Source organism: Chiloscyllium punctatum, chromosome 48 (assembly GCF_047496795.1).
Source record: "Chiloscyllium punctatum isolate Juve2018m chromosome 48, sChiPun1.3, whole genome shotgun sequence".
Classification (NCBI taxonomy): Eukaryota; Metazoa; Chordata; class Chondrichthyes; order Orectolobiformes; family Hemiscylliidae; genus Chiloscyllium; species Chiloscyllium punctatum.
The window spans coordinates 7,195,888-7,223,558 of record NC_092786.1 but is presented as its reverse complement, the minus strand read 5'-3'; the positions used below and the strand labels follow the sequence as shown (position 1 = coordinate 7,223,558).

Here is a 27,671-nt window from a genome sequence, read left to right as displayed (position 1 = left end):
CTTTGGAGAGCTGATGAACCAATAAGCCTCCTTTTGCGCAGTAACAATTTAATGAATATTTCATTCTGAGCCCTCTAAGGAAATACAGAGCAGGGTTTGTAAAGAGGTCAGATTGAATGAGTGTCTCGGTGAACACAAGTGAGACACAGGTACAGAGAGGTTTTGGGATGGATTAAATTATATTTTAAACATTTGCATAGTCATCAACTTTACAGCAGTTAAAACTGGGAGTGTAATTAGAGCAGCAAATAAATCTTATACATTTATGCAGCTAAAGGGGATGCTGGGTAAAGATACCGTAGTTAGTGCTTATTTTATTACAGTCACACCAGCCTAGGAGCACATCCTTCCTGTATCTATCCTCTCAAGCTCTTGAAGATTTTTGTTCCTTTGAAGTGTTTCATGTTTCGATACTCCAGAGAAGACAGTTTCAAGCTCCTCAATCTCTCCTGCCAGGGAAATGCTGCTGTTAGAATTCAATTCACTGGTGCATGTTCCTGGCTGCTTCATGGACTGGAACTGACAATTGAGACTGAAAGGTTACTGTATAAAATATCTTCAATGGTATTACCAGAAGTGAGTGGTTTTACGAAAATGACCTTGGCTTACAGGCATTGAGTGTCAGAGCACTTTCTGTTATGGGGCATCCTGTTTAGATTCAATCTATTGATAACTATTCGAACTGACTTGCACTGGCTCCGTCAAAGTGGTCAGAGCATTATGGCTGTCATCGAAGCTGGTAATAAACTTCCCATGGGTTAAAAATTGTAAATGATAGAGTAGGTACGAGGTCTGATGACACTGTTGGAGTATTGATGTTATTGTTAATCACATTAACTCGGCTGGAGTTGACTGAATTTATATTGTCTCTTTCTGAATCTCAGGATGTCTCTCTGGGCAATAAGTCTCCACGAACAGCAACGTGACAGTGAGCAGGGATTATCTGTTTTGATTTAAATTGGGATTATAGCACTGCTGCTTCACAGCACCAGTTACAAGGTTGGAGTCCAGCCTTGGTCAACAGCCTGTTTGGAGTTCCCATATTCTCCCCAGGATAGTGTGGGCCCCCTCCAGGTGCTCTGGGTTCCTCCCACAGTTCAACGATTTGTGGGTTAGGTGGATCAGTTGTGCGAAATTGTCCACAGTGTCCAGGATTGTGCAGACTCGGTGGATCAGCCATGGGAATTGCAGTGTTACAGGGATGGAGTGCTCCAGGTGGGATGCTTTTCGGATGGTTGGTGGGGTTTCATGGGCCAATGCTCTCCTGCCACACTTTTGGGATTCTATTCTATGATTGAGGATAAAGGCTACACAGCAGGGTGTCCTTGGAGAAGGAGCATGTGGTATGTATCAATGTTCGCGATGCCTTTAGATAGAGGTGGGCATCTCAGGGGATACAGTGCTTTATTTCCACTGCTGCTCCCTCTCCCCCAACTCGACTTTGATTTGGTCCCTTCCCACTCTGTCATTTGTAATAGTTTGCTTTGCCCGTAATGGGCTTTGTTTGTAAATATTCAATTGGTTACATGGTTTGCTTACTGCTGGTGATTATATATTAACAAAACCCAAAATGGTGGAATGAGTATTTTTATGGTGGGAAGGTTGCTCAGTTGTGTGTGATAACATGTCTGGGTAGGAGAAATGTGGGGAAAAGGACACTTCACAGCTCAGAGAAGAAGAACTGAAAAGTAGTTAAATCAAACCAAAGGTTCAGACAGAGAGGGAATATTTCCCTGGAGTTTGAGTTACTGGAAAGTGATGGTGTCCGGGAATAGACAGGATTTTGTTTAACAGGGCGTTTGAATTTTTTTTAAAAACTGTTATATTCAGATAGTTTGATTACTTTTCTTTCAGTTTTATATATTGTGGAATAAATAGCTATAATATTTTAGAACCAAATTAACTAACCTTCTTTTAAATAAAATCCATCAAACCATCCCTCACTGAAAACTGATGTGGAGGTGCAATCTCCTGTAGAATCCCTGTCCACTTCTTTCTACCCGGGCTTCATGGTTTTTTCATACCTGGGAGATAGCAGCAGGAGGCCATTCGGCCTTTCAATCCTGCCTCACCATTCAGTGTGAGACAGCTGACCAACCAGCTCAAGTCTCCTGTTCCTGCTGCGTTCCAATCCCCTTTCATGACTTTACCTCAAAGAACTATATCTAAGTCCTCCTTTGGTTTCACTGCCTTTTGCTCTAGTGATGTTGCTGTGTTACTGTGTGAGTGTAGGCGGGGGTAATGTGATGGTGCTGCCTGCTGGAGGATGTACTCAGTATCCCTCATCATCCTGCAGTAACATCAATTGGATTTCAGCAACTAGAGATAGAACCCGTTTCCAGGATATGGGCATCACTGGCTCAGCCAGCATTTATTCCCCATCTCTCGTTACCCTTGAGAAGATGGTCGTGAGTTGCTGTCTTGAACCATTCACCGTCCATTTGGCGCAGAGAGAACGACAATGCTGGGAGGGAGAGTGTTGCAGGATTTTGGCGAAGTGATTCTCGATCTTTGGTTCTTCAAATGCTGGTTAACTTAATCACAATCTGCACATGATTTTGAGATTTCAGTCTGCAAATCTTCACCATCTAGCACCCTGAATAAATGAATATGTATAGATTAGAAATTCAGAGCAGACAATCCTGGTTTTGCTGGAATATCTTATTCCCCTTTCTTGCCCCAAAGCTGTAACCTTCCAGTTCACTTACTCTCTCCAACCATTCTGACTCTGCTACCCCTAATGTACACCCTCCCCATTCTCATGGAGTTGTTGATAAACAGATCTATGCCACCACTTCCTGTCCCTGGTTAGACTCTGCACCCTTTCTGGGTTCATTTCCTTCCCCTTCAGTTGCTGCAAGTCAATAATGTAACAGCAAAATGAAACAAAAGGAAACAAAAAGGCAGATAGCAGATCCTGGACAGAAGAGGAACCTTCAGTTTGGGAGAATGGGTCACATCCTTTTTTGTTTCTCATTGGTCGATTCCAGTGTTATGACAAGTTGGGAATGGAACTTGGTCCCATGTGGGTGTGGTGACACTTTGACCCTCTAACAGATCAATACTACAAGCAAATACGTTCCTGTTCCAGACATTCACAGTGTGAAATACTTCCCAGGAGTTACCCCAAAGCACACGCTCCAAAACCCACCCACATTCTGTACATGTGCAGTGCCAGGTTTCCCCACAGATGCGCGGTCCCTGCCTCGGAATTTGGGAGTTGCAGTCGTCATGCAGCCACTGGAGACATGTCTCTGGAACGTGAATGAAAAGTGTGGGGTGGAGGATGTTGTGTATCGGATCCCCATTCAGACACACGGGACATGTGGGCCGTCACTGGGATTTACTGAGACATCCGCTTAGACAACCTGATTTCTGACGTAAGGAATATAGATTCAGCCAATTGGGGGATAGGGAGGTTAATAAGGCGCAGTAGGTTTTAAGCAGAGGTGGCTTCGTGGCTAGCACTGCTGCCTCACAGCGTCAGGTACCTTAGGCGACTGTGTGGAGTTTACACATTCTCCCCATGTTTGCACGGTTTCGTGCAGTTCTCCAGTTTCCTCACACAGTCCAAAGATGTGCAGGTTAGGTGGATTGCCCATGCTAAATTGCTGATAGTGTCCATGCACGTGCCGGTTAGACAATTAGCCATGGGAAATGGAATGTTACAGGGAACGAGTGGGTCTGAATGGGATGCTCATCATAAGTTGGTGTGGACTCGATGGATGAATACTCTGTTTCTGCACTGTAGGGATTCTATTCTATTCTCATGAAGAAGAATGAACCTGTCGCGATGTGTTGTGAATCTATCGAATTCCCTATTCAAAATGTAGAAGATGCCAGGACAATGACCAAATTTAATGAAGAGATACAGATTTTTAATTTGCAATGAATTGAATGTGAGAAAGAGCAGGCGGGAAAATTCAGCTGAGACCGAGGTGAGCTCAATCATCACTGTATTAAATGGTGGAGCTGGTTCGAAGGGCTGTATTGCCTCTCCTGTGCCCAGTGCTTATCTTCTTACGGTAATAACTCGAAAGCTGAATCCAAAACTCACCACCTTCACCAAAGGAGATTTTCGGTAAAAGCAGGATAGTCAGATGGATTAGCATTCCAAACTTAGATAGTGAGGAAGTGTGTAGGAGATAATGATTTTGCAATTTTAAACTGAGGGGAGGCAGTGATTTATGGTTTTAGATTGCGTTGTACATTTACACCGTCCAGAATACTCTGTTGTGAATATATATCCTGTACTTTATTACAAAGCCAAGGTCTCTGACAATGAAAACCCAAACACCCAGGAAACATCACCTCACCTCATAATCTGATAAAAGACTTGTGATAACTCTGGTTGAATTTAGAATTCAGATGGAAAGTGGGAAGATTAAATCCAATCCCAAGATCCTGTGTTAAACAATGGAGACTACAACAGGATGAGGCAATTGTTGGCGAATGTAGACTGGAAGCAAAGACTTTACAGTGGGAGAGTTGATGGACAGTGGAGGAATATCAAAGCAATTATTCAAAGTGCTCAGCAAAAGTATACATCAGTGAAAAGGAAGGATTGTAGGAAAAGGAGTAATCTGCCATGGGTAGCTAAGGAAATAAGGTAGTCTATCAAATTGAAATAGAAGGCATACAAATTGGCAAAGACCAGCGAGAAACTAGGAGATTGGAAAATCTTCAAAGATCTACAGAAACCTAGATGGGATTTGGGGAGAAAAGTGATGAGTAGCTATCCCCATGGTCAGAATAGCAGTTTTCACTGCGAGAGGGGAACATCTTGTGTGGGGAACATATGGCCTATGTAATTGTTGAAGCACTCAACTGATAACATAGAGATAATCCTGATCAAATTAAAATTCACAGCACAATCCAAAAGCTTGTACTTCCAAATAAACCTGTTGGATTACAACTTGGTGTTGTGTGATTTTTAATTTTGTCCACCCCACCCCAACACAGGCTCCTCCACATCAGAATCTTGACAGACAACCCCACTGAAACTGAAGTGTCTGCCAGGTACTTGAGTGAGCCGTGGGGGAGGGGTTTGTGGTTTAACCACAAAGTGCTGAACTAAACTAGACGTTTTAAACTGCCAGTCCCATGGAGATAATGTTGATAGACAGCTTCTATAAAAAAAACCCTTAAGTCACCAACGTAAAAGAATGGGAGCCGCATATCGGAAAATTACATGATAATGCCTGGAGGTGTTTTGCATGTATACTATCCAGGTAACTGCCATGTCTCATCAATAAAGATTAAAATAAGACCTCTCAGAGTTCTGTGCCTATTTATTCCTATCCAGCAGGGTTCAGGAATATGAGTACACAGCAGTCAGTCTTCACAGTGGAGGATATGAAGAACATGCCAGTAATTGATAAGGAGACTAACGAAGGTGAGTACCAGGAAATAACCATTATCACAAAACCGTTAGAGCTGGGCAAGCTAATGTAGGTAAAGGTAGACAAATCTCCTTGCCCATATGGAATACATCCCAGGGTGCTACCAGAGATAGTGGGAGAAATAGCAAATGTACTTCAAATTATAGCGTCCTACTGCAGAGACAGACCCTTTGGCCCAAACTGGACCATGTCGACCAGAATGTCCATCCACGCTAACCCCATTTCCCTGCACTTGGCCCATCTGCTTCTGACTCTTTGCTATCCATGTATTTGTCCAAATGCCTTTCACATGTTGTTCAGGTACCCATCTAACCACTTCCACTGGCACCTCATTCCATGCATGTACCACCCTCAGTTGCCCCTCAGGTTCCCTTGTATTCTTTCTCCTCTAACCTTAAGCTGACGCCCCCAGTCCTTGATGCCTTGGGAATAAGACCGAATGTATTCACCTTACCCAAGCCTCTCATGGTCTTATACACTTCTATAAAAGATCCCCCCTCTGTTTCCTCTGCTTTAAATAAAAATGTCCACGCTTGTCCAACCTTTCCCTATAACTCAGACCCCTGAGCCCGGGCAACATCCTTTTAATTTCTTCTGCACTTTTTACAGTTAAATAACTGAACCCTACACTGCATTCATCACATTTCCAGGGTTTCCCTATGAGGCTGGAACCGACGTGACAACGCCAATGGATTACAAGCCAATGATCAATAATTCACTCCTTAACAAAATTCCCATTTTCATGGTTTTTCCATGAGACAGGTATCGTTGTGTCTTTCTGGTTGCATGATTAATTAAAAACTTGTCCTCATACAAAATAAATCTGAGACTTGACTGTTCCTGGGAAATGTGCCATGTTTTTTTCAGACTTTTACAACCAAATGAACTGTCTCTCCACACTCACCATACTAACATGGACTTTTCCAGTCACACTGATATTTGAAATATTTGCTCATGGACAGAATGCACCTTTCCTTCCACATGAAATGGCTAATGATATTTACTTGATTCGTGCCGATCTGAATATCAGATCTGAACATGAAGTTCAATCTGAATTTCTCAACCGCAAATTCACCCTTTCAGTACCTAACAACAGAGAAAACAAGTCACCACTGTTAATACAGGATACGTAAGATAATTGCAATATTAAATTGTAGTTTCCTTGTTCCCCCAAAGCTTTAAATGACAGTGTCAACTTCTTTCTTCCATTAACTGAAATCCAAACCAGTCTTCTCACTCCTTTCCTCCACACCCAGTTTTCTCTCTCTCTCTCTCCTCTATTTGAATTCAATTTCCTAGCTCCTGTCTACAGGCTATGAACCAAATCAATGATTCTGACTCGGAGCCTCCTGGGTGTTGGAGAATCCTGCCCCCACCTCCCAGGGTTTCCTTCCTGGTCAGACCGAAATTGTGGAAAAAACACAATCTGGAACCTCTTACTTATTTTCCCCAGCCCACCTCTGATGAGAACCATCCTGCACACACTGGCCAAATCATATCTGGTTGAACAAAAATGAACCAAATTAGCACTCTAATTGCATGCCCATCCTTATCCTTTTCCATAATATTCCTGAATATTCACACGAGTTCTGATAACATTCTAAAAAGTGCTCCCCATTGATACTTTGACAATTCGTCAGGATACCAGGAGAGGGGCCATTACTCTGGGTCCTGCTCTCAGAGGGAGCTGCCAATGACAGATTAATCCCACAATCCCACAGCCTCCCTCCCTGGCACTGAGCCATACTGCACATACGCCAACAATTGGCCAGCACTGCACCCGTGCACTGGTCTCCCCTCCTACAGCACATGCTCCAGATCACACAGGAACATGCGTGATTGACAGCAGCTGCTGCCCAATAGGGTGGATGGGGTGGGGCTGGACTGGGACAATGGGATTTTAAACAATGAACGAATGTGGAGGACATTGGGGGATGGGCAAGTCAGTGAGGGACAGGATCAGTGCAGCAGCAGGAGGGGATCCTGGAAAAACTGAGTAATGGGAAGAGTCTGACAGGAGAGAAACAACAGGATGGTTCTGTTTGGAGGCTCAGGCAGGGACAGCTGGAAGACAGTATGGCCTGGTGGCTTGGGCACGTTTTCCAATCTGCCTCTTCAAAGATGCTGTCATTCAACTCTAAACCCGATTCTCCTTGTCCAGAGGTTAGGACACTACCATCATTTCCTGGTGAGCTAGTGGAAAGAAGGGAAGATGTTCTCAATCTCACTCATATGGAAACTCCATGAGCTCCTCCCACTTTCTGTCTATGGTGGGGATGGAGGAGACAGAGCAGGTGGGAGGGTTTAGGGATATATGGACTTCCTTTCAAAAGGAACTCACCTGTGTTGGCGATAATAACAAGACTCAAGACACAGTCACTAACACAAAGCTGGTGTACGTGAACTTTATACAGAATATTAACACCTATGCAGACCCTAATATACAGAGTTCAGTCCTGGATATTCATAACAGCTTTGTGCGTGGAAAATCATGTCTCATGAACTGGACTAAGTTTACTGAAGAGGTAACAAAGAGGATTGATGAGGGCAGAGCAGTGGACATGATCTGCATGGACTTCAGTAAGGCGTTTGCAAGGTTCCTCATGGGAGACTGGTTAGCAAGATCAGATCTCATGGAATACATCGAGAACTAACCATTTAAATACAGAACTGGCTCAAAGGTAGAAGACAGAGTGGTGCCATAGGGATGCTTTTCAGGCTGGAGGCCTGTGACCAGTGGAGTGTTACAAGGATTGGTGCTGGATCCTGCACATTTCGTCATTTATATCAATGATTTGGATCTGAACATAAGAGGTATTGTCAGTAAGTTTGCAGATGACACCAAAATTGGAGATGTGGTCGACAGTGAAAAAAAAAACCTCAGAGTGCAAGGGGACCTGCATCAGATGGTGAATGGGCTGAGGAGTTCAGTTTAGAAAAATGTGAGGTGCTGCATTTTAGAAAAGCAGACCTTGGCAGGACTTATACAGTTAATAGTAAGTTCCTGGGGAGTGTTCCAAAATAAAGAGATCTTGGAGTGCAGATTCATAGTTCCCTGAAAGTAGAGTCGCAGGTAGATAGGATAGTGAAGAAGGCAGTTGGTCTGCTTTCCTTTATTGGTCAGAGCATTGAGTATCGGGGTTGGAAGATCATATTGCGGCTGTACGGGACATTCATTAGGAAATTGTTGGAATATTCCACGCAATTCTAGTCTCTTTCCTATCAGAAGAATGTTTTCATACTTGAAAGGGGTCAGAAAAGAATTACAAGGATGTTGCCAGGGTTGGATAGGGTGTTTTCCCTGGAATGTCAGAGGCTGAGCGGTGACCTTATAGCGATTTATAAAATCAGGCAGGGCATGGGTAGTGTAAATAGACAGTCGTTTCCCTGTTGTTGGGGAGTACAGAACTAGTAGACACGGAGGGGAGGGTAGGCAGAGAGATGTGGGCAGAGCGTGTGTGTGAAGAGAGGGTTATGGGGATAGAGAGGGAAAGCACAGAAACGGGTGAGGGGAGAGAGGAGGGAGACAGGCACCAGGGGACAGGCAGAAGAGTGGGGAGGGCGGGGACAGAGAGCGGGGAGGGGGCAGGGGACGGGGGTTACAGAGAGCGGGGGGGGAAACAAAAACTGGGGGAGGGGACAGAGAGTGTGGATGAACAGATAGCTGGGGTGCGGAGAAAAGAGAGCAGGGGAGGGGGGCGAAGAGTGAGCAGGAGAAACACAGGGGAACATAGAGGGGGAGGGAGGGGACAGACAGTTATTTTATTTTATAGATCTACAACTCAACCCTGTTCCTGTTTTCTCCTCCTCACCTTCAATCCCTCTGAAGGGCTCAGAACAACTGTACAGTTCCTGAAAAGTAGTGTTTCAGGGAGATCAAGTGCTGAAGGTGGAATTTGGGACAGTGACCTTTATTGGTCTGTGCACTGATCAATAAAGGCACCTGGATTCAATTCCACTCTGTGTGGTGTTTGCACATTCTTCCTCTAAGTGTATCTGTGGGCTTCCTCTGGTTGCTCTGATTTCCTCAAACAATCCAAAATCGTGCAGGTTCGGTGGATTAGCTGTGGGAAATGTTTGGTTACATGGTTCAGGTGGGATGTTGTTCCGATGGTTATTATAGTCTCATGGGCTGAATGGCCTGTTTCCACATTTTAGGGATTCTGTGACTGAGTATAGGGGGGTAGGAGGTCATGTTGTGACGGTATAGGTATTGGTGAGGCCTGTTTTAGAGTACGATATTCAATTCTAGTCTCCCGACTTCCGACATACATTACCAGAATAGGACTCAACCCCATAATGACAAGTTCCTGGGAAGTTAGCACTGCTGCCTCACAGAGCCACAGACCCGGGTTCAATTCCTGCCTCAGGTGACTCTCTGTGTGGAGTTTGTACATTCTCCCCGTGTCTGCGTGGGTTTCCTCCGGGTGCTCTGGTTTCCTCCCACACTCCAAAGATGTGCTGGTCAGGTGAATTGGCCATGCTAAATTGCCCGTAGTGTTAGGTAAGGGGTAGATGTAGGGGTATGGGTGGGTTGCACTTCGGCGGGGCGGTGTGGACTTGTTGGGCCGAAGGGCCTGTTTCCATACTGTAAGTAATCTAACCTAAAATAATCTAATAAAAAAAAATAGACCTTGCAGTGTGGTGTGATAGCTCTTGAAAGTGGGGTTGAAGGTAGATAGGTCGGTGAAGGTGGTGTTTGGTATGCTAGCTGTTATTGGGCAGTGCATTGAGGATAGGAGTTGGGAGATCATGTTTCGGCTGTACAGTTTATTGGCTCGGCCATTTTTGTAATGCCCAAACTGCTTTCAATTCCAGTCTCCCTGCGATAGGAAACATGTTGGGAAACTTGGAAGAGTTCAGAAAAGATTTACAGGGGTGTTGCCAGTATTGAAATATTTGAATCATGGGGGGGGGGGGGGGGGGGGGGGGGGCTGAGGATATTTTCCCTGTAGCAGTGGACACTGTATAATGCCATCCCACAACTTCTTCAAGGCTGTAAGGTTTCCTGCATCTGTCACCATTTCAGATGCTTCTCGACGTGCTGAGGATCTCCAGTGCTTTTTGGGTTTTTTGCAGATTTCCACCATTTTGCTGAAGCACTTGGAGACAGAGAGCTGTACAGCTCCAGGTTTTGTTGACTCTGATTCCTGGGATGGCAGGACTGATGGATGAACAAGTACTCAATCCTTGTTTAATCCTCCTTTCCTTTGGCTTTCTGAGCTGCTGACAACCTCAGTAATATTCTACCTCCCACTCCCTGACCTGAATCTGACCCATCTAAGCCTACACTTTAGTTCTCATCCCCCTGCCAGACTAGTTACGACCTCACCAATGGAACTGCAAAAGCCCCCACCAGGATATTTCTCCCAGCTCTGCCCAGGGGTAACCGGTCAGACTGGTACAGGTCCCACCCAGAAACAGTCCCAGTGCCTGAAGAATCGAAACCTTTCTCTGGTACACCATTTCCCCAGCCACATATCCAACTGATCTGCCCCCTTATTCATGCTCTCACTAGCACATGGCACTGGGTGTAATTCTCGGGTTATTACATTTCAGGAGCTACATTTTAATGCATCCCTGGTCTCCTTGTATCCAACTTTCAGGTCCTCATCCCTTTGTTAAGCGATGTCATTGGTATCTGTGTGTTCCACCACCATTGGCTGTTAAACCTCCAGCTCCAGAATGCCCTGCAGCCACTCCATGATATCGCGGATCCTAGCTCCAGGAGGTAACGTACCATCCTGGATTCATGTCTGTGGCCACAGCAGTGCCCGCCCTAACCCTGACCATTGAATCCCCTTCACTACAGCAGTGTTTCCTCTCTTTCCTCCCGCTGTGTGCAGCAGAGATCTCTGTGGTGTCATGAACCGGGCTGTTGCTGATTTCCCGTGAAGACACTGGAAGCGTCCCTTATTTCCCACATTGTGCAAGAGGAGCACACCACGGCTCTGAGTTGCACTGTCACAACATCTCTCTACAATCATCTAGTTACTCCCATTAAGAGAATTTAAATGAGTGAGTAACCTTCCTTCACTTCAAACATGGCCATTATAATATCAAAAAAATCTTTACTTTAGCTGATATGTCAGACTTTAAAAACTTAAATACTCCGCAGGTGTCACCTACAAATTGGCTATTCCCATTGGGACTGTGAATTTCTGAAAGGCCTGAACTAAAACTGAGTTTCAGCTTCACCTTCTCCCTGTCTCACCTCACTACTTGCACCAAACTCCAAAACACTCTCATTGAGCCAAGCAGCACTCTTGGTGCAGCTCTGCCATTTTCATTGTCTGCTCACACCTTCACTTCCCTCAGCCTCCTGTACTGTTACAATGCATCTCTATGGGAGCTCAGGACCAGCATTGCATCTTTCAATTCAGCCCTTTGTAACCCCAGATTCAAAATGGACTTCAGCAGTTTCTGAATGAACAGACAGTTGACAGAATCTGGAACGTTCCACCTGAAATGGTGCTGGTTATTTGAGTCCACAAGGAATTTCAATGAGAAACTTGCACAGAATTGGAAGTAGGGAGTTTACAGATTAACATTATAAAGTGGATGATTGAGACTAAATCTGACAGTTCCTGCAAAAAGACGAGGTGTAATTTGAATAAATCTGTGCTCTCTCTCAGGCCAATACCTCCTTCCACAGTTGCAGGGCCAAGAATTGAACACATACCCCAAGGGTGATCCAACGATGGACTTGAACATCTTTCTGCTTTTGGCTTGACAAAAATATTGAAGATATTTTCCCACAGACAGAACAGACAAATCTTTCTCCTTCCACAGTTAAATGCCAATGATATTCAGATCCTGATGACTCCTCTGATTGTAGAAACTTGTTTATTGAGATCCCAGTCAATTCATCTAACCGACAGATCTTTGGACTACAAGAGATAGGGGTTAAAGAGTAACTAATAGGTGGGGAGAGAGCCCAAAGAGACACAGGAACATTTGGAAACATAAAGGAGTGGGAAGTTGGAAAGCTGTTAATGTAGGAGACAGGAACATTTTAGCATCTCAGTGGCGGTGGTGGAAATGGCGGCTGATGATCTTCATTGTGCCTGCAAAAAAGACCCTGAGCTTCCAGTTGCCTGCACTTTAACACACAAGACTGTTCCCTGTCCAACATCTCTGTCTCATGCTTACTGCAGTGTTCCAGTGAAGTTTGATGCAAGCTGGAAGAACACTTCAGAACATATCAAATGGCTTCCTATTTCAAGAACTGCAATGTCCCCTCCCATGCGGTCAACAATGCCCTCCAGTGTATCTCCTCCACTTCCCACACTACTGCCCTTGAACCCACCCCTTCAAATGCAACAAAGATGGAATTCCACCATCCTCACCTCCACCCAGTTACAACACATCATCCTCTGCTATTTCCACCATCAGATCCAACCACCTGAGATATATTTCCCTCCCCACCCCTTTCATTTCCACAGAGATCATACCTTCTGTGACTTCCACGTTAGATCCACGGTCCCCAACGACCCACCCTCCACTCCAGGCACCTTCGCTTGCCACTGCAAGAGGTGGAAAACCTTTGCCCACACCTTCCCCTCGCCTCCATCCAAGGCACCACTGGATCCTATCCTCCCACATCCGGCAGAGAATTCCCTGCCCACCCACACACCTCACCTATTGTGTCCCTTGCTCTCGGGACGCCAAATTGTGGAGTATTTCAGTGAACATTTCTGGGACACATGCACCAACCAACCCCACTGCCCTGTATCTGACCATTTCGGCTACCCACAGCCCCTCCGCCACCACGCTGCCAAGGACATGCAAGTCCTCCATCCCACAAATCCGAGCCACCCGACACCTGGAGGAAGAACACCTCATCTTCCACCTTGGGAACTTTCAACGACACGGTATCAAGGTTTCCGCATCTCCCTCAACCAACTTATCTCAGATCCAACCCTCCAACTCGGCAAAACCCTCTTGACCAGTCCCACCTGCCCATCTTCCTTTCCAATTGTCCATTCTACCCTCCATCTACAACCACCTATTGCCTCCCTAGCTCCCTTCTCCCCAACACCAAATACCCCTCCCTATTTATCTCTCAGATGTATTCCACCACCCACATTTCTGATGAAGTGCTGACATGCCCAGTACATCAATTCTCCTGCTCCTTGGATGCTGCCTGACCTGCTGTTCTTTTCAAGCGCCACACTTTAACACAAGCTGGAAGAACAACACCTCATCTCCCACTTGGGGACCCTGCAACCCTCTGGCTTCAACATCAAATTCAATAATTTTAAGTCCTGAACTCTCCCACGTCCTAGTGTCTTTGCCCCCTACCCCACATACCAGGCCTTGTTATTACGTAGCCTGCCATTACACACTACATTATGGGTAGCCACTAACAGTCCCCATAAACAGCTATTCACCCTCCCCCGTCAGATCGTTATCCACTCCTTTGTCCAACTGCTCCTATCTCTCTCTTTGGACTCTATCCCCACCTATCATTTACTCCTTAACCCCTACCTTCTGCATAAAAACGGACATTTTTTTCTCAGTAACATCAGTTCCTGAGGAAGAGTCACTGGATCGAAAATGCGAACTGATTTCTTTTCACAGATGCTGCCAGATCTGCTGAGCATTTCCAGTACCTTCTGGTTGTTGTGTGTGATTTACAGCATCCGAAGTTCTTTTGGTTCTACTTTACTCGGAGTATCTAATTCAGGTCCAGCAGACTGAAACAGTGTTTATCAACCTTCCCAGGACACAATAACTCCATCTCTCTCCCAGTATCTGCTGTCTCTCCCACTCCTTCACATTCAGTCCCCCCCCCCTCACAGTGACACTGCGCCTGCAAAGCTGATGGTCATGTGTTGGCCTGCTGGACCCACCCCTCATTCACTCCCATTGGCTGGAGGATCATGCCAACTCTCCTATTGGTCTGAAGCTGTGTCAATCAGCCAGGCCCCATTGTGACCTGAGTGGTGGGATCCTCCCAGGTGCATCAAAGGCTGAGGGGTGACCTCATAGAGGTTTATAAAATCATGAGGGGCAATGGTAGGATAAATAGACAAGGTCATTTCCCTGGGGTCAGGGGGTCCAGAATGAGAAGACATAGGTTTAAGATGTGAGGGGAAGAATTTAAAATGGATCTGAGGGGCATTTTTTTTCCCACTGAGGTTGGTGCGTGTATGGAAACTTCTGTCAGGAAGTGGAAGATTGTGGTACAATTATACCATTTGGCATCTGGATGGGTATATGAATAAGAAGAGTGTAGAGTGATATGTGCCAAGTGTTGGCAAATGGGATTAGATTAGGTTGGGATATCTGGTCAGCATGGACCAGTTTAACGTAAGGGTTTATTTTCATGCTGTACATCTCTACGGCTCTGCCCTGTGATGAGCTTCATCATTCACAGTAAATGCGTCAGTATCACAGAGCACAGGGGCTGGGGGATATTCAGCCCATTGGGGCTGTACTCTCTCCCTCTGGAGATGGTGCCAGTCTATCCCAACTCACCTCCCATTTGGACATAGCCCTCCAAATCCTTCCTTAAAAAAGTAAAATTTCAAATTTGTTTTGACAATAACTACTGAATCTGCATCCAGCTGTCGGTCAAACTGTTCCAGATGCTCAGAACTTAGTGAGTAAAATAATCTTCACATTTTTAACCTGTATTATTTGCCAGTTACCTGAAAATAGTTACTAAAAATTGTGATGTTAAAAATTTCTCACTCTGTCTCTCTATAAATGAAGTACCCTGGAAACAAATCAACTCCTGGTTGAAATCACTGCTTAACCTTCTCAGCTCCAAGGAGAATTGTCTGGCCTTCTGCTAACTCTCCACAAAAGAGAAACCTATCTTAATTTTAATTTATTAGTGTCATCGAGATGTACAGCACAGAAACAGACCCTTCAGTCCAACTTGTCCATGCCGACCAGAGATCCTAAATTAATCTCGGCCCATAACCTTCTAAACCTTTCCCAATCACATATCCAATGAGTTGCCTTTTATATGTTGTAACTGTACCAGCCTCCACACTTTCTCTGGCAGCTCATTCCATACATTTACCACGTTCATCTTGAAACTTTACCCCGAGTATCCATTTTCAATCTTTTCCCTCACACCTGTGCTTTCTAGTTTTGGACTCTCCTAAACAGGAATAGGACTCTGGCTGTTTACCCTATCCATGTCCCTCACGATTTTAATCAACCTCTATGGTCACCTCTCAGCATCCGATTCTCCAGTGAAAACAGCATCAGTCTATTCAGCCTCTCCCTATAGCTCAATCCCTCAACCCTGGCAACATCTTTGCATTATTTCTGAATCCTTTCAAGTTTAACAATATCATTCCAATAGCAGGGAGACCAGGACTGAAAGCAGAGTTCCAGAAGTGGCTGAATGAATGTCCTGTACAGCTGAAAAATGACGTCACAACTCCTGTACTCAATGCACTGACCAATAAAGGCAAGTACACCAATCACCTTCTTCACTACACTGCCTATCTATGATTCCACTTTCAAGGAACTATGAACCTGCACTCCAAGATCTCTTTGTTCAGCATCACTCGCCACGACCTTCCCATTAAGTGTAGAAGTCCTGCCCTGATTTGCTTTTCCAAAATGCAGAACCACACATTTATCTAAATTAAACTGCATCTGCCACTCCTCAGCCCATTTGATTGGAGTCTCATTGTACTCTCAGGTAACTTTGCTGTCCACTGCACCTCCAATTTTGGTGTCTATTGTAAACCTACTAACCATAGCTCCTATATTCACATAGTAATCATTTATATAAATGGCAAAAAGCAGTGGACCCAGTACCCAGCCTGACAGCATATTGCTCATCACAGGCTTCAAGTACAAAAAAGCACCCTCCACTATGACACTGACTTCTCAGCAAGGTTAGAGCTCATGGCATACAGGGAGAACTACCCATTTGGATACAGAACTGGCTCTTCAGACTGGAGCCCTGTGACTAGTGGAGTGTTACAAGGATCAATGCTGGATCCACTACCTTTCGTCATTTATATCAATGACTTGAATGTGAACATTGGAGGTATAGTTAGTGAGATGACACCAAAACTGGAGGTGTAGTGAACAGTGAAAAATATTACCTCATAGTACAATGGGATCTTGATCAGATGGGTGAATGGGCTCAGGATTGGCATTTTGGAAACTCAAATCTTAGCAGGACTTATACACTTAATGGTAAGGTTCTGGTGAGTGTTACTGAACAAAGAGACCTTGGAGTGCAGGCAGATAGGATAGTGAAGGTGGCATTTCGTATGCTTTCCTTTATCGGACAAAGTATTGAGTACAGGAGTTGTGAGGTCATGTTGTGGCTGTACAGGACATTGGTTAGGCCACTTTTGGAACGTTGCGTACAAATCTGGTCTCCCTCCTATTGGAAGGATGTTGTGAAACTTGAAAGGGTTCGGTAAAGATTTACAAGAACGTTGCCAGGGTTGGAGGATTTCAGCTAGGCTGGGGATTGAATAGAGGTTGAATAGATTGGGGCTGTTTTCCCTGCAGCGTTGGAGGCTGAGAGGTGATCTTATCGATGTTTATAAAAACATGAGGTGCATGGATAGGATAAATAGACAAAGTCTTTTCCCAGGCGTGGGGGATCCCAGCACTAGAGAACATATGTTTATGGTATGAGGGGAAAGACTTTAAAGAGATTTGAGAGGCAACGTTTTCAAACAGAGGGTGGTACGTGTATGGAAAGAGATGCCAGAGGAAGTGGTGGAGGCCATTACGATTGCAACATTTAAAAGGCATCTTCATGTGTATATGAATAGGAAGGATATGAGCTGGGTGCGGACAGGGGGCACTAGATTGCATTGGGATATCTGATCAGCATGTACTGGTTGGACCGACGGGTCTCTGTTTCTGTGCTGTCCATCTATGACTGTTTGACCTTCCAGCCAAATCCGTATCCAAACAGCTAGTTCCGCCAAAGTGCTATGGTATTGAACCTGCTAACCAGTGTGTTATGTGAAACCTTGTGTCTTTCTCAAGTCCAAGTTACGGATTTAAATGCACAAAGCCATTCTGACTCTCCCTAATAATTTCTTGCCTTTCCAATGACATGTAAATCCTGTCCCTGAGAATCCCGTCCAACAACTTCTCTGCCACTGACTTCAGGCTCACCAGTCTATAGTTCCCTGGCTTTTCCATACCACCTTTCTTGAATAATGGCACCAGTCGTCCAGCACCTCACCTGTGGCAATCGATGATACAAATATCGCAGCGAGGGTCCCAGCAAAAGCTTCCCTAATTTCCCACAAGGTTCTGGGATACACCTGATCAGATTCCAGGGATTTATCCACCTTTATGCATTTTAAGACATCCAGTACCTCCTCCTCTATAATATGTACACTTGCCAAGTTATCACTTTTTATTTCTCCAACATCTCTAACTTTCATATCCCCTTTCAGTAAAAACTGACATGAAATACTTACAGAATCTCTCCCATCTCCTGTCGTTCCATGGACAGTCTTGTTGATCTTTGAGGATCGCTATTCTCTGCCTAGTTATTCTTTTGTCTTCAGTGTATTTGTAGAATCTCTTTGGATTCTCCTTCAACCTATTTCCCAAAGCTATCTCATGTCCCCTTCTCTGCCTCCTGGTTTCCCACGAGTATATTCCTACTGCCCTTATAGTCCCCTAGGGACTCACTCAAACCCAGTGTTCTGTACCTGCCATATCCTTTCTTAATTTTTTTGACCAGAGCCTCAATTTCTCAGGCCATGCAGTATTCTCGACGCCTCCCGGCCTTGGCCTTAACGGGAACATACTATCTGCGAACTCTCATTGTCGCAGGCCTATGGAGGCAATGACAGTTGATGACAGAGAAACAATCATTATCAGTAAAGAGGTAGTGTTGTGAAAGCTAACAACTCATCCTTATCTCTATAATTCCTCTCTAGCCTCAGAACTATCACTATCTCTGGATCAAAGACATCTCAATCTATGCAACATCCTCCAATCTCTAATCTCCTCCAGTCTCAACACCCTCCCTATCTCTAATCTTGTTCACCCTCTCAAATCTCTGTGATGTGCCTTTCTTTAATTCCAACCTTCAGGATAACCCATTTTTATTTCAGATTCCTGCACCCAGAGCTCCACAATGTCCCGCTTAACCTCTGACACATTTTCCTCCAAAAAACATTAATCAATCACGTATCATCTATTCTAATATCACCTTCTATGACCTGGTTTCTATTGTGGCTTGTCATATTCCTATATTATGCATCTGTGGTGACAGGAAAAGGTGTTGTGGTCCATCGGGTTTATGCTATAAAGAAACCTCCCAGCTAACTATTTTAATCCCATTTTCCAGCACTGAGCCCATAGACCTGTCAGCCTTGCCATTGCAAGTGTGTTCCTAAATATATCTGAAATGCCATCGGGATTTCTGTCTCTCACTCAATTCTACACAGTGAGGTTTAGTGCAACTGTTGCTCTATGATATCACCCACAGGAGCACAGAGCAGCTGGGTCTGTGCAAACCAGAGATCGCCCACACATTGGGAAGGATGGCAGGGACCATGAGATGAGGGCACAGGAGATTTACTAGGATGATTCAAGGAATGAGGGATTTTAGTTGCAGAATTTGTGGGGCTGTTTTAACATTAATTACTCATGTGACATGTGTGCTGCTAATACACATCAAGAATAACCATCCACAATTAATGGACTCTCCTTTTCAACCTATCCCCTTGCCTGCGCTGTGGTAACCTTCAGGTTAACCACCACCAGACATCTCTCTCCAATGACAGAGTAGTCCTGTGGTCTGGGAGGACAATGCTAACTTGATCTTTCACACAGTAATGTTACTGTCCCTCGGGGGTGGGGAGAGGGAATGCTGAAGGTGGTGGATGGAAAACCACTCAGGTACAGTGCTTTACCCTGGAGGATGTTCACTTTCTTTAATATTGTTGGGGGGTGCACTGATGCAGGCAAGTGGAGAATGTTCCAACACAAGCCTGATGTGTACCTTATAGATATCAAACAGACATTGTGGAATCAGGGGTTTGGAAAAACTGAGAGAATTCTCCTTGTAGCAAAGGAAAATGTGGGGAACTGTGACAGAGCGGTTTACTAAAATTACACGTTATAATAATAAACCTTGCACCCGTCAGCTCATTATACAAGGATGGCAGGACACATGTTGAAGATTTGGGAAGATCTCTTGATAGGATGGTTTGATTCAAAGGAGAACTTTTATTCAGCAAATGGTATTGATCTGGAACACAATACTCTCACTCAATATGAATATCCAGGTCCTGATGTATTGAGTAATTCTGTCAGAATTTGGCGTTACAATTACTGAGATCACCATCTGAATGTCCACCTCTAATACAAGTTTATAAAATCCGTCACTGTCAGTTCAAGTTTGAAACTCATACAATCCCCTCCTCCTGGCCAAGGAGGACCGTACACATTACCCCTGGTGGAGGTTAGCAGGCAATTCAGGGGCAAATCCAAGTGGGTTTCTGTGAGTTTCACCCTTGGGACTTCAAGTGACTGAACATGGGACAGAATGATCCAAGATTCAGTCAGATATGGAGAACAGGATTTGCTTCCTTTTCTTTCTTCCGTGCTGCCGCTGTGTCTCATCAATAAGACATGGGGTGTGAAAGGCTCATGCAACTCGATGGGCAAGTTGTCTCCATTCTCACCAACGGGCTGCAAGCTCCTCCCAGTCATTAAACAGAGTATCCCTGAAAAGATAGCAACTGAGCATGCTTCCCACTGCCCAGTGCTCCCAGTAAATGTTTCGAATAATGAGGGGGGAAATCTCCTAGAAAAGGCATAACAGGAAAGCTCCAAGAGGATTATAAACAGTTTACAGAGAGATATTCACAGGAAAAGTGGGCAATATTTGGCAAATGGAGTATAACTTGGGATAAACTGTAGAAAGCTGCACCAGAAAGGGACCAGGGGGGAAAATGAGCAGGAAACACAGAAAGCTAGCACACAGTTACAACAGAGAATCAGGAAAGGGAATGGAATGTTGTCCCTTATATCAAATAGATTGCAATATAAGAGTTTGGAATGTATACCTTTGGGCAACTAAACAAATGGCGAGTAAGACCACATCTGGAGTAATGTGAACAGATTTGGTTTCTTTAGTTAACGAAATAGAGCAGTTTATTGGAGGCATTTCAGAGAAGATCCATTGGGATGATCCCTGTTTTGAAGGGATTATCCTGTAAGCAAAGGCTGAACAAATTGGGAATCTACTCACTGGACTTTGGAAGAATCAGAGGTGATCTCTTTGAAACATACATGATTCTATTGAGGTTTGACAGGGTAAATACGGAGAGGATGTGTCACATTACGGGTGAGTCTTGACCAGATTCTGGGTCAGTGGCGAAATCTAGGGTTCTGTTTCAGATTTGTCAAGTTAAAGGCAACGCCGACACAGATTAGTGTTCAGTAGCAATGGAGCTGGGTGAGGAGGAGACAAGCAACATTTTAGTGATTGGAATTCCTGGTATTTGTGATTGTTTAGATGTCTGATCAGAAGGTCACCTTGGGGTCAGATATGAAAGCAATATTGTGAAGAATGTAGCTCTGCCTCAGACACTTCGCAGTGAGAGGGAGGGACACAGCAGGAAGGGAAATGAATTTGGAATAGCAACTGAAGGCTATTGCAGTGTTGCATTGGAGTGAATTGCAGCTCATCGAAGTGTGGTAAGCAGTTTGATAACTGAGTAACAGTGGAGTAATGGAGATGGATGATGGGGAGGGAGAGCTGGACATTGTCAGTGTACATGTGAAACCTAACACAGTGCTTTTGGGCGATGTTACCTCCTGGCAGTATGTAGGTGAGAAACAGGACAGACCAAGGATCGATCCTGGAGGGACACCAAAAACAAGGAATTCAGAAAGGAAAGGGAGAGTGGAGATGGAGCAGGATTTTCCAATGACGGTGTGGTCAAATATTAGTTTTTATCAGAATGGGAGAGAAGGACATAACCAGAAAAGACAGACAGATCATGGAACAATGTATGTGAATTGGCAAGGGGAGTGGGGGGGGGAGGGGTGGTGGTGACATGCAGGGGGATGAGAGAGAGATTTGGAATGTCCATGATTTAGCTACACTAGGGTAAATGGTCAAGATGACCTCTAATAAGGCTTGACAAGGGACTCTAGGAAATGCAAGTTTAGGACTAAAATGAAGAGGACCCTTGTGAGGCAGTTTGGCTCGGTCGGCTAATGGAGAGTGAGGGAAGATACAGAGGCAGTTGATTGGATTATCTCAATGTTATTGACAGAGAAACCCCATGTGCTCCTCACTCTTGTTGTAGGAGGGGAGGATGGAGGAGACTGGATAATGGACATTGTTTTCGAAATTATAAGAAACAAAACTTGTGATAGTGATTCTAAAAATAAGTGAACAAACCTGTCGCATTTATCATTTGTCAAGAATATTAAAATATGCAACTGAAGTTCAGGTTTGAATCCCAAATTGGTAGAGGGTTGCTCTGATGTCAAGAAAAAAAAGAAACTGGAATGAAGACTCTACTGTTTGCCATGGAACCATTGGGGATGTTTTTCCTGCCATTGACAATGTCCTTGAGGGAAAGAAACACGACAGTGGCCCATCAAATCACTCATTGTATTCATCACTGCACAGTCTCAACAAAGGACGGCACGGTGGCACAGTGGTTAGCACTGCTGCCTCACAGTGCCACAGACCCGGGTTCAATTCCTGCCTCAGGCGACTGAATGTGTGGAGTTTGCACATTCTCCTCGTGTCCGTGTCTGCGTGGGTTTTCTCTGGGTGCTCCGGTTTCCTCCCACAGTCCAAAAACGTGCAGGTTAGGTGAATTGGCCATGCTATATACACCGTAGTGTTAGGTGAAGGGGTAGATGTAGGGGAATGTTGCACTTCGGCGGGTCAGTGTGGACTTGTTGGGCCGAAATGCCTGTTTCCACACTAAGTAATCTAATCTAAAAGGAATGCACTAGCAAATACAACAACACAATCAGCCGTCTTGACCCTGCAACTTCTGCCTCACTGTGGGCCAACAACAGCAGCAGAACTGTACTCCAACCCAATCTGAAATCTCATGGCCTAGTATATCCCCATTCAACCATTAACATCAAACCAGGGGAATCAACACTGGTTCAATGGTGAATGCAGGAGGGCATGCCAGCAGCACCAGGCAAAGCTAAAAATGAGGTACAAACCTGTTGCAGCGTCCAAGCAACACCAAATAGAACTAAGTGATCCCATAAACAATGGATTAGATCTGAGTTCTGTCACACCTAGTCAAGAGTAGTGATGGACAATTACAGCATCACAGATATCCCCACCCTTACTGATGGAGGGGTCTCACACATCCATTCAACAGATAAGAGGACAGCATTAGCAGCGATTTTCAGCCAGCAGTGCCAAGTGGATCAGCTTTCTCCATTGGTCCCTGACATCACAGATATCAATCGACTTGGTTTATTTCAAATTGAATCATTTCAAATCAGATCAAGAAATGGATAAGTAGTGTAAAGGCTATGGGCCCTGCCAATATTCTGGCAACCGTACTGATGGCTGTGCTTCAGAACTTGCTGCCCACCAAGGCAAGTACTTCTCCAGCACTGGCACCTACCAACTTTGTGGAACATTACTCAGGGATGTTTCAACACAAAAACACAGGGCAGATCCAACTCAGCCAATTCCCCTCTATCAGTCCACACTCGCTCAGCAGTGAAGTGATGGAAGGTCTCATCGACAGTGCTGTCAAGCACCTGCTCAGCAATAACCTGCTCAGCGATGCCCAGTTTGGGTTCTGCCAGGGCCACTCAGTTCCTGAGCTTGTTACAGACTTGATTCACAAACTAGCAAACAGTTAAATGAGGTGAGGATGACAGGCCAGACCCCCTCCAAGTCCACTATTTCGACTTCAGTGCTATCACCTGACCTCACCACAGTCTCGGCTCATTTGCTGATACTCTCATTCATTCTTTTTGTTGACTCTAGATTTCATTATCTAAACCCATTAATGGCCAGCATCCCACATTCACCCTCCCGATATTCTCAAGAATATTGAAAACTCTACTGCCGAAGTGCTCACTTGTACCAAAACGAGCTGATCAATCCCATTTATAAGCAACAACAATTTACTTTTGCACCTTTGAATTAATTCCTGGCTGTAATCATTCCTATCTCCCTGCACCACACACCCCTTCATATCTCAATAACAACTCATTTTAGTTCAGACTCAAAATGATGTGTTTATTTTTGAGTTCACCTGTGTGACTGTTTCTATAGACTCAAAGGGAACATGGTCTGGAATCCCCACTCTAACCCTTCTTCCTTTGAGGCATTCTTGAAAAACTGCTTATTTGGCAATGGTTTTGGTCACTGGACACAATATTCTCCATCTGTAGCCTTATGTCAAAAGTTTTCAATAATATTTTTGTGAAATTAAAACCATGATGATTTGTACAGATATCTTCTACTCTTCAATATCATTGAGTGAATAATCTGTAATGTCACTTACCCAACCACCTTCACCATACAAACTTCAGCAGTACAAAGAAGCCAAACATCACCCTCTCCACAGGCAACAAGGCTTTGGCATTGATCACTGGTTTCTGAGGAAGGAGAAATACACAGTTGATGTTTCATGGAGTGCAATATGAATTACAGGGAATGAAAATGGTGCAGAATTTGACTGTCAGAATTTGAAGGAAAATGCACTCACTTATTGGAAAAAAAGAATTCCTGACTGTCAAAGATATTGTGGAAAAAATAACCTGATAATGGAACAGCATATGGTCAGGAGCCAGGCAGCAGTGGACAATTCATTTATATTCCTGAAGAAGGGCTTATGCCCGAAACGTCGATTCTCCTGCTCCTCGGATGCTGCCTGGCCTGCTGTGTTTTTCCAGCTCTACATTTTTCAATTCATTTACAAAACAACGGTGAAAGTAATAGTAAAATACTATACAGAGCAAAAATACAACCATGAGAGACTGAGGAAGCTAGATAATGAACAAGTGGACATCGGAGAACCCAGAGCAGAGTTCACTTTTATGATCCCACGAAGATGTCTAGCACAGAAACAGACTTTTTCGGTCCAACCTATGCCAACCAGATATCCTAGTTTAATCTATCTAAAGTAATTCCTATCTGCCACTCCTCAGCCCATTGGCCCATCTGATCAATATCCCACTATACTCTGAGATAATCTTCTTCATTGCCCACAGTACCGCCAATTTTGGTGTCACCTGCAAACTTACGAACTATACGGCCTCTATTCACGTCCAAATCATTTAAATGAATGATGAAAAAAATCCAGAAAAAGTCCATTTCTCTGGGTTTGAATGTGCTCTGTGCAAATCCTGCCCTATGACTCTTTTTACCAGGGAAGGTTGCACATAAATCCCTCTGAACTTTGCCCCCGACAAAGCTGGCGGCCGCGCGCGTGTCCAGTGAATCATTGCCCCGAATAAAGATGGCGGCGCTCACTCGGGCCGATTACTCAACGAGGCATTTTCCCGTTTGCTGCAAAAACGGGACTGTAAGTTTCAAATTTGTATTTTCCGATGTGTACCAAATGATTATAAAACCTCTCAGACCATACCAACACCATTTCCCTCCCGCTTCCTGCTGTTTATTTCTGTCCTTACCAACAGCACTCTGCACACACACATTCCGAACATCCGCACCCACACCCACCGCGAGGATGATCACGTGGTATAGTCTAGTCCCGCCCTCATTCACTGATTGGCCGGAGGACCAACTGCTCCGCTCGGTCCTCCAGCTCCTCCCCTGCCTATGCATTGTTCCGCCGCTGACATCAATCACTTCTTGGTCCAATCTGTCGATGACAACGAGATATACTCACCTCATCTACCTAAATTAAATCCTATCTGCCTGTCCTCAGCCCATTGGCCCATCTGATCAATATCCCACTGTACTCTGAGATAACCTTCTTTATTGTCCACAATACCAACTGTTGGCTGGAGCTTGCGCACTGCTTCGTGACTTTTGTTGCTATTTCTCAGTTACAAAAGTGAGGGACATAGTTTAAAATCACACAACCAGCTGATGAAGGACCAGCAAAGTAGTTCTTCCAAATAAACCTGTTGAACTATAACCTGGTGTTCTGTGAATTTTAATTTTGTCCATCCTAATCCAACACCAGCACCTCCAAGTCACGAGTGAGGGAGGAATGCATAACATAAGAACAAAAGATTTTGGAAAAGGAGAAGGCTGTCCTGCCCTTCGAGCCTGCTCTACCGTTCAATAAGATCATGGCTGATCATTTCGTGGATGCAGAACCATTTATCCATGTTCTCACCATATTCCTTAATTAGTTATTTCTTTTTTTAAAAAAACTAACTTAACTTTAAAAACGTTCATTGAACTAGCATCAACGACTTCCCTGGGCAATGCACTCGTATCGAGGTCAAGACGTTCCTTCTCAATTCACTCCTAAATTTGCTTCCTCTAATGTTGTTGTGATGCCCTCTTGTCCTGGCTTCATCTGCCAGTAGAAACATACTCTCTACTTCTATGTTATTCATTCCATTCATTATTTTATATATTTCCCATTCTTCTGAATTCCAATGAATATAATCCCAATCTACTCAGTCTCTATTAAGCCAAACCCCTCACATCCAGAATCAACATAGTTAATCTCCTCTGCACCCCCTCTAGTGCCAGTATATCCTTGAGCACGTAAGGAGATAAAAACTGCATGCAGTACTCCAGGTGTGGCCTCACCAGCACCCACTATAGCGAGAACATAACCTCTGCTTTTAAACACAATCCGTTCAGCAGTGAAGGACAAATTCCATTTGCCTACTGAATTGATTGTTGTACCTGGTGACCAACCCTCCTGCAGAAGGATGTTCAGGTGCCTCTGCATAGCAAATAATGTAACTTTTTTAAAAAATTCAAGTAATAATCTTTTTATTAATGTTACTCCAACCAAAGAGTATGACTTTACATTCATTAACATAATATTCCACTTGCCAAACCATTGCCCACTAACTCAATGTATCAATGTTCCTCTGCAAAGTTTCCCAGTTCTCCGCACACTTTGTTCTGCTACTCATCTTAGTCTCATATGCAAACTTTGAAACCCTACATGTGGTCCCCAACTCCAAATCATCTGTATCACTTCTAAATAATTGCAGTCCCAACACTGATCCTAGAGGCACACTACTAGTTACTGATTGCCCGCCAGAATAAGGCTTATTTATCCCCACTCTTTGCTTCCTGTTAGTCAACCAATCTTTTATCCATGCTAATACTGTATCCCATGCACCCTTATATAATGGAACAGCCACTTGCGTGGCATCTTGTTGAAGGCCTTTTGGAAATCAAGGTACACCACATCCACAGGGTCCCCGTTGTCCACCTTGCTTGAAATGTCTTCACAGAATTCCAAACGATTTGTCAAGCAGGACCTGCCCTACATGAATCCATGCTCTGTCTGCCCAATGGGACAATTTCTATCGAGCTTCCCTGCTATTTCTTCCATGATAATAAAACCAAGCATTTTCCAACTGCAGAGAATAAACTAAATGGTGTAGAATTCCCTATCTTTTGTCCACCGCCTTTTCTTACAGTCCTTCCTTTTCACTGGAATATGCCTTTGCTGAGCACTTCCTAAAATGTCTTTGAAACTCTTTCACTTCTCATCAACTGTCCCAGCATAAAATCTTTGTTTTCAGTCTACTTTATCCAGGTTCTCCCTCATTCTATTTTAGTTCCCCGTGTTCAAGCACAGGACCAAGATATTAAATTTTATCTTCACACTCTCCATATGTACTCTAACTTCAACCATACAGTGATCATTTCTTCCAAGAGGATCCATAACTCTGAGGTCATTAATTATTCCTGTCTCATTGCACAGGGCCCTGATCTTTGATAGTTTGCTCCTTGTCGGTTACATTTCATACCGTTCAAAAAAACTATCATGGATACACTTAATGAACTCCTCAAGGCTACCCTGACTGAGCTGGTTTGACCAATCTACATGTAGATTAAAATCACCCATGGTAATAGACATGCCATTTTTACAGGCATTAGTTATTTCGTTGTTTATTGCCCATCCCAATGTGATGTTATTATTTGGCCTACACACTGCGCCTATCAGTGACTTTCTTGTTAGAATTTTGAAAGCATCATTCCTGTTTCTCCTAATGTACAGCAATACCAACAACTACTTGCATTGTATGGAATCTTTCACAATGGCAAATCTCCTATGGTGCTTCATGGATGATCAAAGCATTGATTAAGGAGAATGATTTTAAAATACATCTTAACGG

The 27,671-nt window shown here is 44.2% G+C and overlaps 1 long non-coding RNA gene across 1 annotated transcript; it reads right to left on the bottom strand.

The window, feature by feature from the left end:
• Window positions 1–1,919: 1,919 nt before the first annotated feature.
• LOC140469149 (uncharacterized) lies at window positions 1,920–24,248 on the bottom strand. Its single transcript, XR_011955983.1, has 3 exons — window positions 24,144–24,248; window positions 23,888–23,981; window positions 1,920–2,596 (listed from the first exon to the last, which is right to left on the bottom strand). It is a non-coding gene; the product is annotated as an uncharacterized lncRNA (long non-coding RNA).
• Between the last annotated feature and the right edge of the window lie 3,423 nt (window positions 24,249–27,671).